The sequence below is a fragment of the Vollenhovia emeryi genome, unplaced genomic scaffold (assembly GCF_000949405.1).
Source record: "Vollenhovia emeryi isolate VEMERY1.0 unplaced genomic scaffold, V.emery_V1.0 DF939126.1, whole genome shotgun sequence".
Taxonomy (NCBI): Eukaryota; Metazoa; Arthropoda; class Insecta; order Hymenoptera; family Formicidae; genus Vollenhovia; species Vollenhovia emeryi.
Window position 1 is genome coordinate 2758444 of NW_011967240.1, and position 27165 is coordinate 2785608.

The following is a 27165-nucleotide window of genomic DNA, read 5'->3' on the forward strand; positions in this document are numbered from 1 at the left end:
ATGGTCAAAAGTGCACCGCGTAAATTCGCCGTAACCAGCCGCGATTTGATATATTGTGAAATACCGATACATTCGCTTGTCGATACGATCGTCATTTTTCGTGAGCACCCGGTATCGATTGCTCGCGGTATCGATTGCTCCAGAGCGTACCTGATACGGATGCTGCGATACACGTGTGCTCAGAGTGTTACTTTGAAGTGTCGAATGCACCGCGAAAGAGACATCCGACCGTATTATCGTGATGCGCACCGCCTGGAGTCTCCGATTTATTTACAAGACACGCGCGGGATTGATTTATAACAGTATTATTGACACATTGATAGATGCGCGTACACACTTGTCGTATCAGACGTGCTCGTTCGTTTCCGAATTTGAAAGTTTGTCCCGAAGATGGAATATCGTGCTTCGATACAAAGTGCCAATATCTTCAACACAGTATTCAGAGACCAATACGGTAATTACTCAGGGAGTACTGCTTGTTGTAAGCATTTGTCGTGGGCTCGAATAAAAATTGCCCAATTAAATTTACGAAATTTTACAAACAAATATAAAATGAAAAATAATGAGACACGAGATATATTCTGATTCGCTCGTTCTGCTACACGGAGTAATTAGTCTCCGGTAATTAGTCTCGTATATTAATTCACGAAAGCTTAATTTCTCATTATACTTGTCGGATGATGTGATTAATGCCAAGTTTATAATTTAAGAACTTCGTTTGCCCTCATCTCGTTTATCCCCATCAAATAAAAAGGAAACGAAAATTTCGTACGAAATAACATCCTGCTATTCTTGCTGCAACAAGATGTTCAATCGTGATGGATCATTGTAGCTGAGACATTCGTTGTATATAAAAAAAAGGAGAAAAGAGAGAAAAATCCCAGTGTTGCCCGTAAATCTTCGAGAACGAAAGACCATAGAGTGGGTAATATTAAATATTAATATTAACGTTACGCTAACGTAATTGGCCGATTACTTGATGGAAAGTTGGCAAGGTTTTTGAGAAATTATACGATAATTGAATTGGAGGATAACTAGATAAGTTCGTCCAGTGGAAATTGATTCGATACGTGATTTAGCTTAAGCGAAACTATCGCCAACTTGCCCAAGATTTTGGGTATCTAGTAGCTTGAACATGGGCATCGGCACGACTAGAGTATTGATTTTGGTTTCCCTGCGAAATAGATGGTCAATCCTTCCAAATAGCGCAACACGATAGAGTTTGAACAACTCATGCGGAAAATCTGATAAATTCACGAATGAGTTTATCGTAGGTATATAAAATACATAATAAATAATGAACTGAAACTAAAACCTGTCGATATTAAAATTAATAGTGACAACTAGAAGTGGGCTTTGGGAGTGAAACACGGTTAGTTGTGCGTGCGTCAACGTTATAAAACATTTAATTAATAATTTAATGCAAATTATAAATCGTACGTTTCGGCTCTACTGAATCATCTTCAATGGTGTATGTACGTGAATTAAATACTTTTAAGCTCTCCGACGAGCACATAGAGTGAGTATTTAAAAATTAAATGTACAAAGGTAACATAATTTTCAAGGAAAAAAAAATACCAGAAAAATTCTTCTGATATTCATAGTCTGCAAAATATTCGGGCTATAAATAAAAATCGGGTCCAGCCGGCAAAGACAAGTGGACTCCACTCGGCAAACCAAGTTCAGAAAACGTGAGATTGATAGACTGAAGCCCCGAGAAAGATATCGAAAGCTGACTTGGTTTGGTGAGTGTGTTTCATTTCTCTTTGTCAGCCAGTCCCAGTTTTCATTTCTATACTTTGAATATTCTGCGGATTACGAATAATAGCAGAATTTTTCTGGCACTCCCTGTTGAAAATTGCACTATTCGTATTTACATTCAATTTTTAAGTACTCGTGCTAGTCGGAGAGTTTCAGATTATAACCGAAACACGCAATTTATAATTTGTATCAACTTATTAATTAAATGTTATATAATGTAAATTCACCACGTTTGGTTCGATTTAACTTGCAAAATCCTTTCCCTGTTACTCGTTAAAATTAATAACAGCACTTTCAGTGATTATCTTATTAAATAAATTATAAGTTCCCTTGAAATTATAAACTAGAATTTATTGCCTCGCTAAAAGAAATAGTAAAATAAAAAATATGAAAGAATAATTAAATATAGACGCAATCTTTGGCACGGGCATTCAAACGATATTTGTCCGATTATTTGCACTGCAAAAATAATCAGAGTAAGCTATCGTCGCAGAGGTTCGTTTCCAGCTGGTCGGAATAGTCGAGTCTTAGAATTACGGAAGCTTTCGGATATTTCGCCGCGCGCGAATCCGCTTCTGGAGCATCCCTGCCCGTTTCACTCAGAGTTTCGGCGAACGGGGGCATAATATGTTTCTGGGCGGTCTGCCAGCGCAGCGTTCCCGGGGAACAACGTTCGATCCGGTTCGTACTGCCGCGAAACATCGACCTGCTTCACGAAAATTCCGCTTAGATGAAAGCGGAGTGAATCAGAACGGAGGAGAAATGATTGCGACTTTTCAAAATTTATTTATCGGAAGCTAGTCAAACGTTACCACGTTTTCTAATACTGTCTTTCGCAATTCTAACACTTGCGTGCAGTTTGACGCGGAAACGTCCAACGCTCATCCACTGGAGCTTCACTCAAGTTGGTCCGATTAATTTGATGAGATAAGATCTGTCGTTTCAAAAATGCGTGCGCAAACATGCGTTAACTGTATACATAATATTACATTAAACGAATTACTACAAGATGAAATAGATATTCGGTTGAATGATAATAATTCGATGAGCGAGACTCAGAATAAACGAGCGACTATTAATTTATGGAGTATTAATCATCGCACACGGTACTTCCGTATAATCAAATTGACGCTCGAAGCGATCTTAATCCGACATCCTGACTCACCCCTGTCGTCCGGAGAATGGAAATCATTTATCCTGAGCTGCGGTAGACTTTCACACTGAGCTGAACGGTATTTCACGTTGAGTACTCAGGGAAACTACCTTAAGTAGTTTGCGAGTGTTTGTTATTTCTGCCATAAGTAGCCGTGCTGCTCGGAGCACTGTTATCTCATAAACAATTGCTATCCATCTAGAAGAAAAATGTATGAGATTTATGTCGCTGCAAAGAGCGCACGAATGGCAGAACGTTCGTGTCATATGATGAAATAGAAATGCCGGCATTGTTACACCACGCGGACTGCAATTTAGTATCTTACGCGAGATATTGGAAAAGTGACGTATAATTTTGAAAATGACGATTATACACAGGGTGTACCTAAACTGGCGAAAAATATTTTAATGCGTATTATATGAGGTGTACGCGCGTGCTAGAAATCCGAATATTAATGATTTGTAAAAATTTCACGTTGTTGAATCGACTCTCAAAGTTATCACAAGTTCATCGAGACGGAAGACAACGACCGAAGGGAAAATACCGAAACGTTCGATTGGCTTTGAGAAACTTTCGCCGGGCTGCTATCGCGAGCGTAATTCCGTGTTGCATCGATGACTAACAAGTAACTCGGGATAGACGGCGTTTATTTCACGGGCGGCGTAACGCGATATTGTCACACCGTTCTGAAAATTACAAGATTGCCAGGTCTGAGGGAAGCGTTGTTTAGCTTACCCTGTAATTACGGCGATGTGGCGACACGTGACGCCCGTGTACCACCGTGTACCACCGTGTTGCATTTAAATATCCACTATCAGATAACTCGCGTACGAATTGCGCCCCTGCCGCGACAAAGAGTAAAAAGTATGCCTCGTTAGAAAATCACCGCGTTCAATTAAAGCACTAAATCATTTGCGCCCAGGCGAATTGACAATTTATTTTATACCAACTTGGAGTACTCATATAAATTCGCATTATTGCCTAAAATGTTGAACGACATGTATAACAACGTATAATGCACAAAATCGCGTAAAGTGCAAGAACTTCTGCCGTTATTTATTTATCGCATAAAAAGTTTTTCCACAAATTATAGAGATAGGAGTGATAAATTATTTGCACTGATACTTATTTACAAATGTATGTAGAATCAAGAGATATTAAATAGAATCAAGAATTATTAAAATTGTGCTTTAAAAAGTTCTCCCTTCAAAATGGAAATCTCCATTATTTCTTTGTATTAATAAGTAAACGGAAAATCTTTCGCTAATATTTTCTGATGTATTAGATTATTTTTCACGTTGCATTTAAAAATCATCTTAAAAATGAGTTACAAAGCAAAGCTATTGACTCTTATTGTGTACGATGTATCTGTTACATGCCATTGAATATATATCGAATTGAAATCTATTGTCAATTACTCCACTGAGCAAACGTACGATCCATTCAGAACGCCATATAACAGCGTCGTTTACAAATCACGGTGATTTGTTTCGCCCGAAGGAAGGCCGTTACGAAGGCATTGTGGATAAATTGCGAATCCATTACTGATCCTAGGTAACACGTGCTCTGCGACGTATCTCGAACGATGAATCTCTATCAATCAACATCATCTGTTAAGCTTAATATATAACGCAATGCGTTGTTCTCCCGGCGCACCCCAAGTAGGCGTTAATCTATGTCGAAGGTATCCATGTTCCAAACCGCGAGAGTTTGGCATCACAACGGTTATTCGAATTCATGCTAAATTTACTTGTCTGAGGTAAAGACACTCGAGGAAACTGTATGTTAAGCAAACATAAATTAAAATAGTTGCGAGGAGTTTGTTTCAAAACGTGGCAAATTTTGAAAATAAATTATAAGGAAGACACGGGGGCGCGCATTGTGCAACTAGCGGTGTATAAATTTAAAAAAAAATACACACAATTATCGCGTTCATTAAATATAAGCATACATTGCAACGTCAACGAGGAGCAAGAAACTTTTTACCAGCTTGGACACTTTAAAGGGATAGCTCGAAGTTGTTGAGAAAAAAATACTTTAAAAACAACAAAAATTTTAATCTTCACAATGAAAAACTATGGAATACGCGAGAATGAGCTTTCCAGCCGGTAATCATACAACGCGCAATGTGTATCACGCGTGTATACATTTATGTATCTCTTATCGACGCAATTAATTTATTGTACGCCGCCACTAAACGTCATGTGACGCCGGAGGGAAGATCTTTATGAGCAATACGCCTACTGATCAGTCGACTCACGTTATAACACAGCGAATACTTGATCGCGGCAGGAGCCACTATACGACTCTCGTTATTCTAAACGAGCTTTATTAGTGCACGAGGCAGCCAAGTGTTTCGATGGGATTCAGAAAGACTTTTATGACGGGACACATTTTACGCTCTTCAATCAGGATTTATTAATCTTTCGTTGATCTCTGTCAGTTCAAGTTATTTCTTTCCATGCGCAATTGTGTTTCATCAAAAGATATGATCGATCGTTGATATCATAAAATAATCAATGTTACAAAATAGATGATGTTCGTGTTAGAATCTTCATCGAGCAACATAATTACAATCGCGACAGACATTACTCACGTATCCTTTCCTCCTCCTCCTGTTCCTTTTTATAAAAAATGCGTGTTAAGTCGATAGTCGAAAGTCCCGAAGTATTATTGTCGCTTTTCCGAGATGCCAATTGGCTGTCTCGCTTGTGCGATACGACATGCTTCAGTCGTGTTATTTGCAGCTGTCAAACCATGCGAATTTTCAGTGAGAGCAAATGACGCGCGCTTGTGTTGTCTAGTTTACTATAAAAAGACAATGCTTGAAGTGCGTAAGAAATATGAAATAAATATTGTACTTACAATTAGTTTAATTAGTTATATTTTATATACATATATACATATGTATATGTGTGTGTGCGTATACGATCATATATATGTATATTGATTCAAAAGCGTATGCTTATCGCGCATGCAGCATCCAGCGACCATCGGTATATCCGAACGGATTACGCGTCTCTGTTATACGTTACATTCGCTCAATTTTTGCTCGGCAGGAAGGAAGCGTAATAAAGTATTCACGTCACCGTGTTATCAAAGATTAAACGGCACGGCTGGCAATTTTATTGTTTCTGTGTACAATACCGTAGACACAACGGTGTAAACGTAAAAGTGTAAACAGGGAAAATGGAAAAAACGAGCAAGCATGAGAGAGTCGTAGATCGCGCAAGAAAGCTACGGTAAGCTCCGTAAGCCCGCAAGCTCGCGATAGCGCGCGGAACTCGTTACACTCGGCATACAAGATCAGCGAGACGAAAGCAAGACGCGGGCATCCGTACGGAGAAAGCAGCTTTCTGAGGCTCATCTACCTCTAGACCAGTTTATCGCGATTTCGTGTTTCACCGATACGGCGGAATTTCGGTGCCTCGTATGTCGAGATTAATCGTTGCACTTTTTTCGCCGAGCATTTATATCTCGAGAGCGAAAGAGAGGAAGGATTCATTTTACACGTAGTAAATAATTTCAGAGCCCTAGAACTTGTAACGATAATCTTTTCTAGAAAATCACAGCGGGGAAAACTGATTTTTCTTGTGGACAAAGAAATTGTGAGAGTTTCGTAAAACTTATTATTAATTCTCTTCGTTAAGAAAACAAAATCACAAAAGTTACAAGGAAAATATAATATTTCCTCCGAGAAAGTTATTCTTCGAAAAATTTTTATAAATTATGCAACACTTTGTAGATAAAAATGTTTTCTATTTTGTTACAGATATTAACTCAACAAATCACATTTTGCGCGTGTGTATAACGTGTAACGACTTAATTTTTTTAATATTCAAATAAATTTTCATACGCACACGTACATGCATGTGCATACGGCAACGTTTATGAACCTTACGGTGGACAGTGTTTAACAAAGATAAAAACCGCGACGTAAATTATGTCCTAAAGTCGAGACTCGTCTTCGGTAAAATGAACGAGCACGAAAGGCAATCGCTCGTATCGAGAAGCAATTCCACGCGTATTTCTCCCATACGGTTTATCTCCCGCACACTTCCGTGCCGTAAAACGGACATCGAATTTTCAAGCATTTCTTGCTTTCTGCACTACTTTCGGCTTCTCTCTCTCTCTCTCTCTCTCTCTCTCTCTCTCTCTGCATTTAATTTTAATATTAAGAACACCTGAAAATTATAAAATATTTTTCCTTTAATTAATATATTTTCAGAAAGTATGTAAAATAAATGTTCAAAAAGCGCAAGTAACTTAAGAGAGAATTTAACTTGCGTTAAAATCGTTTAACGTACAACGCTTATCGCTTTGTAGATGCAGCTCATGTCAAACAACGAATGAATATGAAATGCCACACAATCGGCTGCCATCTCGATGCACTTCTCATTGGGCAATACGCGAATGCTGGATATTGCACGAATGTACTGTACACCGTACCTATTTCCAAAGTTCACGACGCTATCAAAGATTCAATAATCCACCGTAGTTTGTGAAGTAGGTCGAAATTCTCATGTGGATTGCTGCGAGCACGCGACTAATATGATCATAACGGTAACAACGTAAGCACAACAATCTCTAATTAATAATTACTTTGTCAATAATCACGGCACCGCCAGGCTGTTGGTCGAGTATCGTTAATAAATGAGAAGCAATAACGGTAAGGGAAACGATTTAACTTTACAATTATTATTCTTTATCCATCTTCCTTTATACGCGGTGACTATATTTTGTAAGCAATGTGTATTCAGCGTAAATAAGCAAGTTCATCTTATTCAGGTAAATCTTGCATATTTATTTAGAACGCAATGCCAAGCACTGCAATAGCGTTTGAAAGTGAAAGACATGTACAATTTTTTCATCTCCGATCGCCAGTTCGACAAAGATTGGAAACGAATTGAAAAATGATTCATAAGTAGGCCTGCGTGGAATTCTCTCCACTCGCAAACCGCCTCTGTAATATTAAACCAGTGAATAGCCATCGTTGAATTTTGCATTCCTTTGTGCCATGAAAAGGATCAATTTCCAAACTCCCTTTGTATCGCGCGGATACATAGACTCTTGTTCAACCTCTGAATTTTAATGTCACCCGAACTTTCAACACTGTTCATAAATATTAATCCTTTATGATAATTTAATTAGTTGAAGTAAAAGCGTCAGGCAATCTGTTCTTCAACTAAGAATGCGACTCCTCCATTCTTTTAATGAAAGCACCGCATAAGCCGCTGCTCATAATCCCACGGTGTCTGCATTTATTTTAACAACCGAGAGGTTAATTAATCTGAGAAACGAAGGAGCTTATGATTTGTGCCCGGCTGTACGTGGAAGGAAAAATATTCTTTTAAGTACGCACCGACATTTATATCACGGAACACGTAAAAGTGTACATAAATTATTCTTCAACATTTTATTACGTTACGCCGCCGGACGATGAGAATACGTCGGGGAGGTAATAATTTATATTACAATGTAACGGACGACAGATGAATGGTAAGCTCTAGTCTTCCGGAGAAAAATATTCCGCGGGACATTTAATGACAAAATGCGGCGATAACGGAATGATAAACGTGGACACTTCTGCAGTCTTTTGTGCAAAGAGCGATCTCGCCGTTCCTTTTGCCACGCGTGACGGCCTGATTTGTAGCGCGAATTTAAATGTTCGCATCCGGGGGCCATAGTCTACGAACGTGACGAGAAGTTCTGGGTAGGTCAGAATGAGGCCTCTGGCTATTTGATTCCGGTTAGCCGGTCGAGTTTGCACACCAAGATATAGACGTATATTCATATTGGCATATGCAACGACTGCGCCGCGAGGCTCAAGCAAGAGACGATGCTTAAGCACCCGATAAAGTGCGCCAGCGGCGGCAAAATTTATATGTATTATATGTACCTGTGGGCGGAAATTCGGAACGTAATTTCGGTGTCACGGGGAGATTTTTCAACAACTTCGTGACACTCGTTTTAAAGTGGCTCCTGCATAAACCGACCAAGAGTAGAAAAAAATTAAAATTCAAGTATGTCGTACACTGAGAAAAATGTCGGATTAAATGTAATCGGATGATCCAATTACATAATAACAAACGGATATATTCAATTAAATTGTATATCCGCTGAAAAATATGATTATGTCATTGGATTATCCGATTATATTTAATCGGGCATTTTTCTCAGTGTAAGGTCAAAAGATACAATGTTTTGAGGAAACTCGACAGCTCTTTGACACTTGACAACATCACATATTTTCAAATATGTTTTTAAATGTGCATCTATAACCTAGCATATCAATACATTTGATCAATGATGCATTAAGTGATATTTTTTAAATGAAAAAGTCATATGAATTTACAAAAACAAAAGCGACCCCACCAAAGCACCCATACTAACCGCTCCTTCGTTCAGGAGCCACCTTAACATCGGAGAGGCGAATGAATTTCCCCTCGCGCGATGTTATCGCTGACCGTGTGCAAGAGTCTTTTTGTTTAATTTACTAAAAACGCCCCGTCTGGCGTTTAAACGCATCGTTTTCTATTCGCAGTCGACAATTCTCGCGGCGGAACAAACGCGGCATTCACGCTTTCGGGGATGAACACGCGAACCCGCGCGCTGGCAGGCTGGGACGCTGCCGAAGAAAGAGCGTAAAAGGGAGAGGAGACGCGGAGGCGCAGCAGCCTACATATCGCGGGAGAGCGAATTTATCGATTCCCTCGACATTCCTATTTCGGACCGAGATATGTCGACAGCAACGGGTGCTGTTGACCGACATCGCGATGTCCAGGAATTCGTGACACGACGTCTGTCGATCGGGCCGCGCGAATTACCGGAGACCATCGACCCTCTCGTGAGAATGCATAAATAACGACCGGCGCGGCGCAGGGAAACGCGAAATAAGAGAGAGGATGATTGCGAACGCGCCAGCATAGATTTCGCGATGTAATGCGCTTCGCGGAAGTTCGGTTTACTACAACTTGGTGAAACAAAAGCGATCGATCGTTCGTACGTCGGCGTTGTTGTGGATTTCAAGAATGTAGCGCATCGAAATTTAATTTTTCTCCGTCAAACTCGAGGAAATTCCCGGCGAGATATATTTGCAGCAAATTGCAGAATTACTCGTGTACATAGCACACCCCGAAAACAGCAGTCTTGCTCTCTGAAAATCAATCAGTGAATTATCACAGAAAACAATGATTTCTAGTTACAAGTATATTACTGCGACTTCCAGTGGTATACCTTATAACCGCAGCTCAGTAACCGTTCACTATTTTCAGTGATAATTCACTGACTTCTAGAGGCTCAACAATGAATTTTTTTTTCGATCACTCGATTACGAATCAAAGAGAGCCTGATTGCGAGTGTTATTTACGAATTGTGGTGCAACATACCTCATAAGAATTACTTGTGTTATCTTATTTATTATACTTTCAATCAATTGCGAGAGTCCACATAGGAATCTATTTAGGAACAAAAGAGGCATTAGGACACAAAAGATTACGAGAAAAATTATGGAATCAGCTCGTGCTGGAAACTCGCATCGCGAATGACAGCGAGAGGTTTCTAATAGCGTAGTGAAGACAATTATCCGGAGCAATCAGATGTGGTAAACCCCCGAGCATTGTGGCATACGATACGCGCAATTTAATCATTCGACTTAATCATCCGCAACCGAAAGCTCGGAAGCGGAACGCTAATCGTCGGATCACCTGGCGTTTCTCGTGCGGGAATAGTACGCGACGTGGCGACGAAACTATCGAGAAATATGCGGATCGCGCGTCAAGAAAATTCTCAGACGGAGGCACGGCCTTCGGAACACGGTCGTCGCTTCGGCTAACGCAATTGCTTTATTCAATTACAGTCGGACACAAGGGAACGAAGAGAAAGGCGAGACGTTTCATTAATGCAAATTACTCGAACCCGGCCCTTTTATCGCGCTAAATGAATTAATCGCGATTTCGCGAGGGCGAATTGGCAACGCCGAAACTTGTAACGAGTCGGCGTCTTTTTAGTTCAATCGTAAGTGATTACATTAAACATTTCATTTGTTGTGGTAATAAACGCATCGCGATTATTCCTTTCTCGTAACTTTAGTTTTATCATAGTAAAAGTTATGAAAAATACAATATCGACATGCTTCGTATATCATTATTTCAATATATAATAGTTTCACTGTTGTGTATTACGTAATACCTTGTTATTTAATGCCCCATAAGCGTGTTTGTATAATTTTTTAGCTATTCAATATAATTTACGAGGTAAATATTACGTGATAACTGGATAATCGAACCGGTAGGCGATAGTAAATTATCGAAAAGCCATTACGATCGTAATTTCAAATGCAATTTTATCGGGCGCAGTAAATTTTGTGCTATCAAAAAATCCTGCTACAGCGCTGTACGATTACGACATTTACGATTGCCGATGTCCACGATTTCCCCAAAGTATGTTTAAACTTTTCTGTCGCACGAGTCATTACAAAGTCTCGTAACACATACGTCAGCGGTTTAACCAGCAAACTCGCGGTGAAACGCGAAGGAGTCATTAATTATCCTCATTTCGCGGCATTAGCAATCACTGCAGGCTCAGCTCCTGGAGGTATGCTGTGTCCTGATAAAAAATAATCCTCCTAATAACGACTTGCCATTTCGTTCGGGGAAATATCGCGAAATTCTTCAGATTTCGCTTTCTGCTGAGATCAGACACTTTACTGCGTCCCGTTTCGTTTCATAATTGTCAGTTAACGCGGCAAAAGGGCCAGTAGGGATTTGAATCCTCCGCGTTATAAAATCTTAAATCCGATGCACAAAAGTCCATTGCAAAAAATTGCTGTCAAAATTAATTATTCGATTCGTGAAATTTTATGAATATTTTATTTATTCGATTAATTATTTATTTATACTTCTAATGAGTATATTCGACGTTTCAGGTTATTGATTAAAAAATTGGATTGTTTTTTGGAAAAAGATTAACTTGTTTCGCTAAGATTTTTCCTATTATTCTATTTTAGATATTCCTTGTAGATTTTTCGTTTATAAATTCTTGAAATTAGCCTGGAACTAGTGCATATTAGTTATTTTTAACGTTGCACACAGCTTTATTTTCGCAATCATTCTTTTATTTATAAAAAAAAATGTGGATCTTTTATTTTAACAATACTATTTTTTTAATTAAAAAAATTTTAAGAGAAATCTTGAAATTAAACTAAAATAAACAAATTGCAAAGTTACATTTTCCCACAATCTCTAATTAAAGTAGAAGTACGATTGTGCATGACAGATCAATTCGATTAGATAAGGATAAAATCTCTATATCTCTTAAATCTCTACACAGATTTCGTTGAACAAATCTGCTAAGACAGGTGCAATACATTGAAAAAGAAAGTCCTGGAGACCCGACGAAAGGATTACGCGAAGAAAATGCGCCTCTTATCTGTTTAGATGAGAAAAATAATTCGAGATGAACTTGAGATTGATGAAATACGCTCTGTTAAAGCTGAAGCTTTGCGTGTGCACGAGCTTCCGGATAACAGTAAAAAGGAAGTTTATGTCGAGGAAATTGTCAGCTGCGTCGGGTCTACGAACTTTGTTCTGCTACAGTGTGCTCTAAGTAACAAATTATTATTCCGATCTACAAAACAGCAATAAATATGCAGATTAGTAATAGTGGTATTAACACGGTAGCGTGAAATGAAAAGTATCTACAAATAACTAATTACAGTTTCCACAAACATCGATGAGAAGTAGCACTTGTAGAATCAAATCTGAGGCCACGTGAACGAAGGAAGTTTTCTTATTTTAAATTAAAAGATGGAAATAAAAGTGAACGAGTAATAACGAGGGGAATGAGTTAAACGTAATGAGTGGTGCGTGAGTTGTGGAGCATAGATACATTAAATACTCTCAAGTTCTCGAATGAGCACATCACAAGGTGAGTATTTAAAACTTGAATGTACAAAGATGGCACAATTTTCATGAGAAAATACCAGAAAAGTAAATTTATTGTATAATTAAATTAAACAGTTAATTCATCTTTTATTTGAATAAAAATGAGCTTTGGCTTTCGCTTCCTGTTTCATCTATACCAAATTTAATGTAAATGCGGAGGAAGCTCGGGGCTGCTGTGCAGCGTGTTTAAATATTCATTTTCTTAGACGACAAACACACACGTATACAATTACTATTATTCCTGTAGTTTATATTCCTATTTTTACTCTTTCTTCTTGTTGTCCAAATTAAATTGCTCTTTTTAAATACTTATTGTGCTCTTCATCTACAAAAATGTGTGTACATGAAGTGTAAACGTATGTAGTGTCCGCGGTGTGTTGAGCTCGGCCCCGGGGATTTGCTAAGCCAAATGACTTTGCGGATTGGTCATCCCTGCGGGAACGAAGGAGCTCTCATAGTCAAGAATCTGCAAGTTCTTGCATGCGCCAAGCGGCTATCTGGAGTCCAAGATCTTCGGCACGAAGTATCCGTGAAACTGGGAGGATATGTGGTAGCGAATCAGATAGAACGGAGGAATTGTGTCGAACAATGACTTATGGAGCTAAGGTTCTATGAATTCAGCAATCCCAGCGAGAATCGGGAATCCCGTGAAGATGACTGCGGCATCTTCGATCTCAAATGGGTGATTTTGGACAGTACGGAACATACGGACAGATCAAGAATGTATCTCGTCTGATAAGAGAGAAGCCCGCGCTACAAGATCGGTCACCGAGCGACAACATCGAATACCGTGGGTGAAATGTTTTCGACATGAAATTCACGTCACCGTAGAATACAGCCCGATCGCGAGTCCAACAAGCATTAACGTGAGTGCGGCGGGAAAATTGGGTCTGAATTGCAGCGCGTTCAAACATTTATTTTGCGTCTTGGGCGCGACAAAGCGACCGCCTATCGCGCGGACGTTTATCGATTCTTCGAGATTCCTTCGTGCCTCGATATCGAGGTTGATCTGCTTTCAAGTTGATCGACGGGGCCGACACTGAGGCACGCGACGAATTTCGGATATCGAATCGGCGATCTTCCCGAACGGGATTCTTCCGCGCTACTCCGGGAATCCGACCAGTCGAAATCGCAAGGAATCGCATCGTTCTGACAAAGAGACGGACGAGCCGTGATTGATGGCTTACCGAATCCTCCCGTGATTTCCGGACCCCCCCTTCCCACCCCGCTGCATTAGACGCCATTTGTTGCGGGCTGTACGCGCGGATGAATCTTTTATCGGAAACCAATTAGAGCATAATTAGTGCGCGGCGAGGCCGACGCTGTTGATAAAGGAAAAAGAAGCACTGATATTAACTTAATAATTTGATTAAAAGGGAAATTATATTTTACGCGCGGCATCAATTATATTGATTTTACCGTTGTTTTATTATAGCAACGAGAATTGGCACAAATAATTTACTGTAAAACAAATAGGCAACTGCGATCATTGGATTAATATAAGCGCATTTCTTCGGCATAAATTTACGCGAGTAAATCTATTCTTAAAGACAAAAAAAATCGTAATGTTGCACGACGTTACGTTAGATCGATTTGCCGAATCGTTTCGTCTTTATGATTGCCTTTACTGTCCAGCCGTTACGTGTCATGACTGTGAAAGGAGGCGAGCCTGAAAACCTCGTGGGACAGAGAGAGCCGCTCGTAAACGCGAGATTGCTTATAAATGCGATAGTCAATCGCGTGATCGTTAACTGGTTTATCGCGATCGATTTCACGTCCCTCGATTCGCGACGCCGGATCCGAGATTGAGCAAGCCCGCGAGAGAGCAGCGGCAAGGCGGTGGAACAATTTGCATAATTCGCAGTTCCAAGCGTCGTGACGAACTCCCGAGTGGCATGGACGGTGGCATTATCATTACGGTATCAGGCACAAAGGGTCTATGTTTCGCGTATAATTAAGCTCGGCGTGGAGGCGGACGAACGTGCGGCAGCATAAGCTACCCGAAAGGGCGCCGCGACGTAAGAACACGTCGTGGAAGACGTTAACACACAGGAGGTCCTTTCCGTTTCTCTCTTTTTGGTTACACCTCGCACGTATAACAGGAGCTAGTCTCACGTTGAGCAAACGCAGCAGCGGCACAAGATACGCTTGTAATAGAGTACATCGTTACGGTACGTATCGTTCATTTTTCAAAGTGTCCCTTTAAAGTTCTCCGATTTACGCGCGCTACGCGCGGAAATAGTTCGCCCCGACTTTTATCGAGAGAGCCAGTCGCGCCGCGGGCTCGCATACATTTTCTCAGTCGTCGCGAATGTCGCTTGTAATTTGTCGCATTTCAAACGCTTTTTAGGTCACCGGTCCGTGCGTATATCCCCGCTCGCTATATTTTAATTACATTTCTTAATTTAAAATCAACTTTTTGTTTATGAAGCTCTTAATTTATACGCGAGTAGTCTCGGCGCGCGTGCAATTTACATTCATTAAACAAACGCTTCGAGATAAAAAGAGAGATGGAAATTATGCTTTTCCATTGCGTTCTCCGGGTGCAATATAGTAACACGTACTTGAATATAAATGTATCTTTCTTATGCTTATGAGAATGCAAAGCTGAATAGGAAAAAAAGAAGAAGAGAGAAACAGCGATATAGAATTTCACGTATAATTATAAGAATGCCATCTTCCATAGGTATCGCAAATTAAACAAAGCGCGCGACTACTGCGCTGTAATTTGCGAAGATTGAAATCGTTCCGGATAAACGCGGCCGACCCGGCGCTGACCGGGTATGCGGATTTATCTGGAATTAAAATCAGCGTATACTCCTTCACACGGATCTGCAAAAGCAAGTGCGATCCATCAGCGCGATCGCAATTAGTGCCTGGACGCGACGTCCTGACGACCCGAATAAACACGACGACGTCAGGAAGCGTGTTTGCAGTTATAGACGAGCGCACTAGAATGTAAAGCAAATAGCACGCTTCGATCGCCGACATAGTTATGGTCGCGGAAGAAAGATATTAAGGGGAAAAGTGTTTTCGCGAGGCATTTATCGACCCTCTCCCTCCATTGTAAAGCGATTTTTTACATAGATATTTTATAGCATGGAATATAGAGTAGCGGTGGCAGATTATATTATTATCGGCGATTAAAATCAGATACATAAACATATTCAAGTGATTAAATGTTGTAACTAGGCTCCGATAGAAAACTAATTACAATTAGAAATATATGATAGTCGTTAAGATGATAAAAGAAAAGAAGGAATAAAGAAAGAAAAATGACGGGCAATGTGAGTCGTCATCAGAAGGTGATACATTAAAGACATAGGTTTTTGTGTAAATGTGTATTAGAAATTATTTAAACAAACATTTACACGTTCACACAAAACCCTGTGTATTTAACTTATCACCTTCGGTCTGGTGACGGTTCACATTGCCCACCATTTTTCTTTCCTTGTTCCTTTTTATTTTTCTCTTAGCATCTTAACGGCCATCGTATATTTTTAATTTTAATTAGTGATATTTGTTTGAGATACAAATTATGTACGCTGCTAACGAAACCAGAGACATCGAGGAGAACCAGAGACGCGATTAGAGATAAATCCAATTTCGTTGCTTAGTACTGTTTGAGAAACGTGTAACGCACTGTGTAAAATGACGATCAGCGGAGTCGTAATGGGGATCCGAGAGATATGTTTCAACGGTTAAATGAATGCAACGACACCAGAGCACTCACTCGTGAATACGAACGATGGTAAATTTGACTGTCTATTGAAATTATTCGCTACAATAATTTCGCTTAGGTAAGCTTCGAAGAGGAATTCTGCGCAAATATTCTTTGACCAATTCTGCACGAACTTATGTAAGAGAAAATCTTACGAGAGACTGGCGAATTCGCTCAAGCTATTTTGCTACGGAACATCTCTTTGGGACATTGTGTAAAATTTTATCGTCAAAGAATATCCATTACAGCGTTTAGGAGTCTGTTTGTTTAAAAATAATAATAAACTTGAATTAAAAGACCAGTGCGAGAATAAAGTTCTTAAATATATTAAACGATTAATAATGTGTAAAATACTGTTCTAATAATTGACCCTGGTTGCATACTAAAGAGGACCGACCAGACGACAATTCAGGTAAAAAAGATTTTTAAACAAATGAAAAGGAATGTGTTATATCGATGTGCAGAAGCATATCGAGTTTATAGAGGGGTAAGAATCAGTCGCGATGTTGTGGATAATCCGTTTATATTATTTATCGCATGTAAGTATGCGATTCAACGGCTGACGATCCATCACTGCGTTCAATGAATGTCCGAATGATGTATCGCTAAAGTGCGAGGGGTAAGTTAACGAACTGTTCGTCGTTCTTATCGCGAAGAATTTCATCTCTTTGTATCAGCCGTAACTAAATTGCATTTTCTTATACGCATTTCAATCTTTTTTTAACTTAATTATCTCATGATAATTAATTATTAGCCGTTAAGTTTTGTAAAGAATATCGTCACATTAAAGCGTATCCTCATTAAGTTTATAAAGTGGATAAAAAATATAAGTGGACAAATATAAATAGACTTATATAATTATGAGACGATAAATTTGCGATGCAATTTGCAATGCAACTTGCAATCGCCACAATTTTCTCCAATTAGCGGGAGACGCGCGGTCTATAAACCATTCTTCTCGCTTAACTGTCTTGAAACGCTTTCGAAATAGCTGAAACTGTCCAGCTAGTTTCTCAAACATCTTAATTTTCGCCCGTTTCACAGTAAGAATAGACTTTGGTTTGTTACATGCATTTATGCAATAAAATTCCTGCAGCTTTCAACTGCAAATTTTCGTAGCTAAAACAAAGGGCCGCCTATTACGTGGCAATAAACCGCGGCTGTTTGTCGTTACGTCTAAATGCACGCGAGGGGATCTAAAATTTTAATGAAGACCTCAAAATTTGCGGCGGCGCTCTGCCGACCGGATATAAGATTTAATATTCATGAAATGTATACCACTTCCCGCCCGTTACTTGTGAGGAAATAAATCCCCCCTCTGAAAGCGAATATCTTTCCCTCTCTCTTTTTCTCGCCTCGCGCCTACATACTTTTCTTTCCCTGCGTGTGCTGTCGATAATTTAACGTTGTTTTCTACAAGTAACGACAAATCTTGTTTATCTATTTGCACTCTCTTTTGATCCATAAAAAGCGTTACATTCGCTGCGCTTCCGCATTGAACTTACTCACACATGTCATGTCCAATACATGTCACGTGCACGTCTGCCATATCCAATATTAGCTGCCTGCTGAGTGTCTGAAAGGTACTATCTGTCCGTTTCGACAAACTCTCTACCGTTATATATTTTCGCTCGCTTGCTTGACACGTCGATAAGATTAATTTTGACAATATATTTGTTTCTTATCTGCGCTGGTATTGTCAGCGTATAATATCCCGTTATCTTCCATTTTCATTTATTAATATTGTTCGTAAAAATCCCCGATTAATCCTGAATATCAGTTCTACGTGTAGAATAGAATATCAAGTGAAATTTTTTGAAAGTCGCTTTATTGCTACACGACACATGCGGCCAGCAGGTAAAATGCGGAACACACGTATTGTGATACATATACTTATTTAAACGCCATTGTGAACGTATAAAGAGCCATTAGCGTGGAAAAATCGAACGTTCACCGCAGGCTCGCGCACTCACACATGCGCCCGCGTGCATGATCCCATTTACACCGAGTTCTCATTTTTCAATCATAAAACAAAAGTGACGTTATTCTGGTGTAATTTTGTAAAAAGGAAAAAAAAGGATTATTTTCACAATACAATATGCCATCACCTGTCACTTTGCACACACTCATGCTCGTAATAAAAGCATCTATCGCGCGTTGCGATATTTTATGTTACTGCATTGTGCAATTAATTATATACACGTCTTCTCAAGACGTCCAACATTGATCGTAGATTTCCTGAAGTAGTTTTCCGTTTTATTCTTTTGTTACTTCAACACGTAATCATGCTGACCGTGATTAATTATTTTTCCCATGTCCTTTATACACGCGTACATTTTAGAAAGCTCCTTTCACTATGATTATGTTTTTCCCGACGCCTTTCCGTTGTTCACTCGCAATAAAACTCTACAGTTTTTACTTTAATCAGATTAATCTTAAATAATGGCACAGGCGACGCACATTGGATTAATATCTGTCGCGAAAATAAAAAGAAAGTGATGTAATGTAGAAATAACTATTGTTTGTATTTTATATTATTCTAACTGCTAAAAAATACTGTGTCGTACCTATGCTCTTTCCGGCGATTTTATTTCTATGTTATTTTGTTTTCTGTACAAATCTTTTTTGCGAATTGCCTTCGACGGACTCGTCTAGTTCGATATCGGTTAGTGTGTCGAAAATGAACGAATTAAACTCAAGATTGTTGAATGAGTTAATGGTGACAGGATATCTTATCACGGTTTAGATACGGCCGAGGATACATCCGGCTGTGCAGCTGAGCACACGTGCGAGATGTTGGCGTTTCTGCACGTGTCTACAATCGATCGCGGGTCCCTTGCGTCAAGCGCCTTGAGAAAATCTTTTTGCGCAGGCATTTCCGCCTCGGCACGCCCACCGATTAATTACGTTAGCTAGTTAAGATATTTGCGCAGCAAGAAAGATGTGATCAATTTGCAATTTAAACCATTCCAACAATTTTACATAGCGCGACACATAACGTATACATGAGTTGGCCGATGCACGAGTTTTATGCAAAGATCTCACGGTCGTAATAGAATCGATATGAATTAAAAATGTCTTAATAACAATCATTCGTATCTATACGTCAATATTAATTTATATACAGCCTTGGCCAAAAGTGTTTGCCACCTCCCTCAATTCTTATAGCGAATTCGATCGCTTGCACTAGTGCACACTGAGTGCACACTAAGGCATGTTTATAGTTTTTTGTATTTAATTTTGTCTTAAATACACGTTCAAAGAGTATTTAGCTAAAAAATGATCCGTAGTGATGCCAGATCGAACATTTTACTGGCTACGAAGTATTTCAAGAGATATTTAAGACGATTCTTAAATATAAGAATTGACTGTAAACAAGCCTTAGTGCGCCCTGGTGTGCACGCTGCCGAATTCGCTATTAGCTAACACTTTAATATTTTTTAAAGACAAATAAACTTCAGAAATTCGTAATAGAATTTCCGTATATACAAATTTAAAAATATTCTATATGTCAATGTAAGTTAATATTTCTTTCGATAGAAACTACAAGAAAGAGTATTATATGTACAAAAAAAAGTTAATCATATTTACATAAAAAAAATATTTAACTGATAGGACAATGACTTCGAACCGCTCTATATCCGGATATTTGCACGAAGAAGAAACGCGACTATTTGTGCACGAAACTGTTAAGCGAATCTCACAGGTGAGAAGCTGCCATCATCGGAGGGTAATTAAACGGTCGAATAATCACCGTGTTTGCGTACGGTAATCCATGTGGGATAATGATTTTCGCTAATTAGCCTTGAAATCCCCGATGTAACAGCACCCTCGATATTTTCTACCGCGTATTTACTTAAGCTTTTACTCATGAATTACGTTACGATTATCCGCAATGATTATGCAATATTCTGATAAGCATACAAATCCGCTCTCATCGAGAACCGTACCACGAAGAATCGATATCCGACTTGGTGCTTAAATAGCAATTGGGTATTATTTATGAAATTTTAATACGAAAAATAATACCGACGTATTGTTAAACCTTGTAACGTCTATTAACTTTGCATAAAAGTATGCAAGGCGTCCAATGAAAAGTAAACTAGGAATATTTCCGTAACGATCGGTTTGCGGTATGTTGCAGAAATACGCAGTACGGAAGTTTAAAGGAAAAAGATCCGTACGACTCTTTAAGTTCTGCGGCAAGGCACAAAATGTTGGGAAAATTTCTTATTCCGATTGACGAAACTTGAAGAGACGCGCAGGAGTCACGCACCGAAATGACTTTCGAAGGGCACGGCGAGAGCAGCTTGACATTGTTCGTTTACTACAAAGAGCTCTCGCGCATGTATGACTTATTCAGCGTTCGCGATACAATCGCGCGCAATATCACGAACGCGCGGCTCGTAAATCCGGAGTGCACGGAGTTGAAACGAATCGCGTTCGAAATCGGAAATGCATTTGACCGGCTAGTCACGCGGCCGGGTTATCGCCGAACAAGCGTCACGAAAACACGGGATTTTCCGGTGCAACGGCCAAATAAATATAAATATTTCGCGAATATCCAACGCGTCACTCAAATGGACACTCTGTTTCGGAAACTGGATAATACTACTCTAAAGTGTCGATTGAAAGTACTTCTATTGACGATTTGTAATTTTGCACGTCGTCGACTCTACAAAATTGTAAACACAAATATATATAAATTTCAAAAAATCACAATTCAAGATATTGTAATCAAAGCAGAGGGTTGACGGCGTATTAATTGTGCCACTATCAAATGGAAGTTCATTTTCCACGATTTGCACATTACAGAGAAAACATAAATCAAACTATTAAAAAAAAACTCTAAAAGTGCAGAAACGCAATATCCTTCTGGCGCTTCTCTATATAATCGAACAGCGTTTGACGTCGCACGTGTTTATCTAGTCATTAATTTGCCCGCGATACTAATTTTGACGCGACAGAAACTTTCCCGACCATATAAGCGTGACAGATAATTGAGGTATGCACGAATAAAAATAATTTTACTTATTTTATTCTCACACCTGCATTTGCAATGTATCACGGACGCAGATGCGTGGCCCATTTCCATTCTATCGACTCCATTTGATGTTGCCACATTCTATCACGTTGCACTTCGGTATCGACAGGTCTATGATTTCACGATATTTATCCCGAAGGTAAGTAAACAAGTTTATTTATCGTCGTTTCCTATAGAGTGGTTTTTCTAGGATTCGCGCCACTTTTACATCTACTTCTTCATTGAGCTACATGCAAACGAGGAACTATATTCAAAACGGGAGGAAGCGTAATCAAACGCGCTTTATATCATTAACTTTCTAAGACTCAATTTTTGCTAGTAACAAGCAGTCAGGCTCGCGAAAGTAAATTGCCATTTCAGACTTGAAAGATCGTATATTGATGCAAACGATGCAGATCGAATTGAGGCCAACTATTTCAAAAATGGTGTCAAAATGCAACCGAACAATTTCTCTGTCGGCCGTGGATCGTTCGTTATTAGAATCTATTATTGATTGCTGATATTTATAATTTATATTAAAAGTGTTATAAAAGTATATTACATATTCAAGTTCATACATGTTCAAGAAGTCGCTTCAACTCGAAACTTTCTAAAGGAAGAAATCGTTACAGCAAGAGAACGTCACATGTACGCATGCACGTGCACAGCTTATTATTCAACAGAATAATGGCATTCGTCCTGGCAGGCTGGTTTGTCACGCTACCTCGACATAAGCAATATAACTATCATGTAGGATACCTTAAACTTCGACCATTAATTTCAGCTGACTTACTCGCGTTGTCCTCGACTATGATGGCGCGTTTTGATTATCTAACGGTACAGTGAACGCGTTTCCTTCCAACCAGTAGACTCTTACCTGAAACACAAAGAAGTTACGGTTATGCTCCGCGAGCGGATTGATTTATTCACGGTATATGATTCGCAATTCTCCAATGGATGAAAGTGGATTTTTGTTTTTGCGAAGTATGCCAATGGAGCAAATCGTGTAGGTCAGCAAGAAAGTAAAGCCATGAATTCGCAAAGCACAAGTGAGAATAGTATGAGTTATTGTTTGATATAACAGCTGTTACAAATGCACACGTGTATATACACGTACATATTTTGTACATATGTACACTAGGAATTACCGATGCTTTCCCATATGAATTTAGGCACAGGTAAAACGCATACACATTTTCTATGTATTTTATGCAAAATGTATAAATGTATAAATATGAATTTATACATTTATATAAAATGTATAAATATAAATTTAGGCATATATTAGCACATTTTAACATTTTGCATATGCATAGAAAATGCGTACGTGCTCTATCTGTGCCTAAATTCTTATGGGAAGGCATCAGCGATTCCTAGTGTACATAAATGCATATTTCAAATTCATGGTTTTCATTTCAATCATATCGGAATTGAAATCAATGTGTCTCTTGTTATTAATTATATTTAATTAAAATCTTTTTATCCAATGTAGATTAACACTTATATCAGTGATAGCACTTTCACAAATTCTATCAACTACGGGAGAGAGAAACTTTACTTTTTTTAATATAACTTGTAAAAAGCATATATGATGAACAAGGATAATTAAAATAAAAGCGAGTAATTAAAAGAGAATTAAAATTGTCTCTAGCTTCTGAAATGGAAAAACCGAAAGAAGGAAACGTTATACGTTCAGACAGCGCCGCTTGTTCCCTTCTATTTTTAAACCGTAGAATGACCCTGAATATTCCATCTTCGTCTCGAATCAGTCTTATAAATTAAACATGAACTTTAAGAGACTCGGAGAAGTTTTCAAAGAAATATCGCAAGCGTCATTTATCAGGTGAATTAATTCTGAAATTGAATCTTTCAAAAATCGCAATCACATGAAAAGAAAAGGAATTATGCACTCAATAATACTATCGCTATCTGGTGAAAGCAAATATTTAGGTCATTCTGCGATTAAAAAGTCGAGATTAGAGAAGTTTACGACTCTTCCGGTTCACAAATAGCAATTTCAGGTGTAATCTTTCTCTTACTGAAGCGGCGATCTTATACGTTTCGCTATCACTCTTGAACTTGATCGAAGGAAAACCGGTTAACGAAAGGGAACGCGATGGTCAATTGGCACAGCTGGTCGTACAGAGTTGCGCGAAGGTCATTTTATCGCCGGCAAGATGGACGCTGAAGAGGGAGGGAGATAATCGATTCGATAAAGCTTGCTGACTGTGTTGAGGTTGCGAAGCGAATCATGCGAAATCTGTAGATTGTTAAATCTACCGTGCCGCGACTATCCGGATTACGATTACTACAAACATTATCCGGCGTTTGTAACATGATGCAACTCGTTCGAACGCTGGATATAGAGACGGTCGACCATTCTAAAATTTGGCACCCAATAATGTAGATGAATGCACTCGTATAAGATTAAATTTTCCTACGCTTGTATTTGCCCCATATTTAGATGTATGCGCATAAATTTCTGTCTAGATTGATATCAAACAATCAAACAACTTCTTTGTAAAACAAAAATTACAAAGCTCATTGTCCATTTATCTTTCTGGAGATGCAAGGAAGCTGCTTTCATTTGATAAAAAGTAGAAACGTGCCGAAGAAAAGGAATGTTTAAAATTATGCTGTGATAGTTTCGATTGCAAAATGTTCATATCGAACGTGTCGATAAAATAACCCTCCCTTTAATATATTATGGACGTTATTTTGATATTGTTGATAGCGTGTTTACGTTGAAAACGAAGATTAAGTGCCTTGTTTATAATGCATCGTAGTGCAAGTAATACATAAATAACAACAACGTAAACATTGTACATAGATGATATAAAATTAATTGTATTGAATTTTTGGCCGCATTAAGCTCTAGTGCAACCTCTGCCATTGAATCTGCTTGTACAGATTTACACATTTACATAAGGCCTGGTTCGTATCAACATATTTAGCTTCGAATCCAACCAACGTTACATTATTTGCACAGTTATAACAATTATGCTGTAATTTACATAACATGTTCACTCGTGTGTTACTGAGGGAACTTTTATCTTGTCTCCAATACATTTGCAAGTACACAACTCGCATCTGTTTGGTCAATACGAATAATCAATCTCTCGAACAGGTTAAAAACAGGTGAATAAAATATCTATGTTACGTGAATGCCACGTCCATACAATTTCATAACTTTATGGTTGAAACAATAGTATCTATTAATTTCTTATAAAAGAATTTGCAAAATTAGTACTAATTATGACTTCAGTTTGAAAAGTATTTTACAATCAATTTTACGATATTGACACTGTAGTAATTCAACCAATTTATTTATTAGGTTTTTACGTGGTAACTTCATTTTAGTATCAGGAAAAACTGTAAAATCGAACAAATAGTTTAAAAACTTATATAAATAATTTTTTCATCACAATTAATCTTACGTGTGTGTACATAAATACTTTTATATAAATTCAATAATTTATTTAAAAATATCAATTTAAAGTCGCGACAGTAATATACTCGAAAATTTAAGAACATTTATCATATTTTGTTACTTAGAGCACATGAAGTAAAAGCAATAATTTTTCACATGCATCACACCGGAAAGCAACAATAAACTTAAAGAGCATCGATATCGAGAAAGCAAAGTAAAAGCGCCAGTAGTTTGCATGAGAAATGCATTAAGGTCATTGCGCCTGTGAAATACTCGGAACCTCGTTACATACTGAAAAATGCGCCACCACATATAATCCCGTATTGTTGGAGACGTAGCCATTTCCTAACACCTACTGTTATCACGAGAACGAGGTAGTAATTAAAAGTGGCATACAGGAAACCACGAGAGAGAGAGAGAGAGAGAGCGCTAAAAGTTAATAGTTGTTCTAGTTAAAAAAAAGAAAACCAAGGATTGTAAAAATATACCTTTTTATATTACGTAAAATGATATTAGCTGTTTTTCAAGCTAATTGTTGCGTTCGTTACTTTTGAACAGCAAAATTCTTCACAGATCTTACATGACAAATATTTTCCAACCGTTGCCTCTATCGCGCATTAATTTTCCATTAACGCTAAGACTTCGTAAACAACGCTAAGGATGCGTGTCCCGACCGCAAATGTCGATAAACGTCGCCGGCAGGCTCGCTCGCACAAAACGAAAGTATAAAAAAAAGGACGTCTGCCGTAATTTCCACGCTCCTGCAGCAGAACGCGCTCTTAATTGCCGGCGCATCCGTAGTCGGACGTTTATTTTAAATTTCCGCCGCAATGAACCCGGCATAAAAAAAGAATGGAAAGGAAAAAGGAGGGAAGATGGTACAATGGCGGATTTCCCGAGCATGATCTCGGTGCAGTATGTTGCAAGGCATATGTAAAATATGAATAAGAAGCAAACATGCTCTCTCTCTCTCTCTCTCTCTCTCTCTCTCTCTCTCTCTCTCTCTCTCTCTCTCTCTCCCCCTCCCCCTCTTCTTTCTCCTTTCCATTAATCTCGACGAATTCTAAAATAAAGTATCCTAGTCTTCTGCGTGTCAAGCTTTGGAAATTAGAGGAAATAAATTTTAGATTCATCTACACACACCTATAAACAAGTAAGTAACGAAGTAACTTCCCATCCGTTTGCCATTACAACCTCAATAAATACTAAAGCTATTATGGAGTGTTATACATGGAATGCGAATGTAATAAAAAATAAATCAGTGCAATCAATCGCGTGCAGTATTAACAATACTGTCACAGCGTCACAGTCTATTCATAGTCTATTCATAGCACGAGTGAACAATAGCCGAGCAACTTTCCAGGACTGATATAAATTTTAGTGAAATCAATCAAAATAGATTCGGTATATCTGTATTTTTTAGACAAAGAGAGAGACAGAGGGAGAGGAAGAGGCATCTTTTCATTAATCTTTTATTAATCATTAGCCAATCATAACGTGTTTTGTCCTGCTGCATCCTTTATCACGTTTCATAAATTAGTGGAGCAGAATGAATTCTAATTAATATTTTTTTAAACAGATTAGTTATATAAATATTTTATATAAATATCTGTTATATAATATGTTATATAAATATATATACATATTGTTCCGCTAACTTAATCTTCCTTTAGTAGAACATCATCTCTTAAAAAACTTTACAGAGTAACAAATACTTTTCTCTGTAACTTTGCAGCAATAAATGAGCAACAAATAACAATATTAATTACAATTGTTTCTGCTCATTTTGTTCCCGTTAATTCCGAATAATTTATGCGATATCCTTTTATCCCGTTAGAAAATTTGACAAACAGCATACATTTCTTTTCAGATAGCGATACACGTCAATGAAGTTTTACAGTAAAAAGTAAGCCAAGGCATTTTATGGAGATGGAGTTAGGTCGATAACTAATTTATATATGTCGCAAATCTTCTAGTAGAAACGAAACGAGTTATCGGAGCTTTAATACATAGCCGTGTAGAAGTTTTGCAGTATGAAAGGGTTGAGTATTATTGTAACCACAAGCTTTCACTTGCGGCGCGATGTACTTTCCAACTTGTGCCCGAATCAACGTTAATCGTTCAAAATTATAG

General features: G+C 38.4%; 1 protein-coding gene and 1 long non-coding RNA gene across 3 annotated transcripts in view; both read right to left on the reverse strand.

Moving 5' to 3' along the window:
• The window catches only part of LOC105569016 (furin-like protease 1), a 227624-nt gene that overhangs the window by 130608 nt on the left and 69851 nt on the right, over positions 1 to 27165 (reverse strand). The gene's annotated exons all lie outside the window — the stretch shown is intronic.
• LOC105569011 overlaps positions 1 to 27165 on the reverse strand; it is a 126080-nt gene that overhangs the window by 43565 nt on the left and 55350 nt on the right. Inside the window, exon 2 of the long non-coding RNA XR_001009469.1 lies at positions 22396 to 22479. This is a non-coding gene — a long non-coding RNA (uncharacterized LOC105569011). The remainder of the gene's footprint in view (positions 1 to 22395; positions 22480 to 27165) is intronic.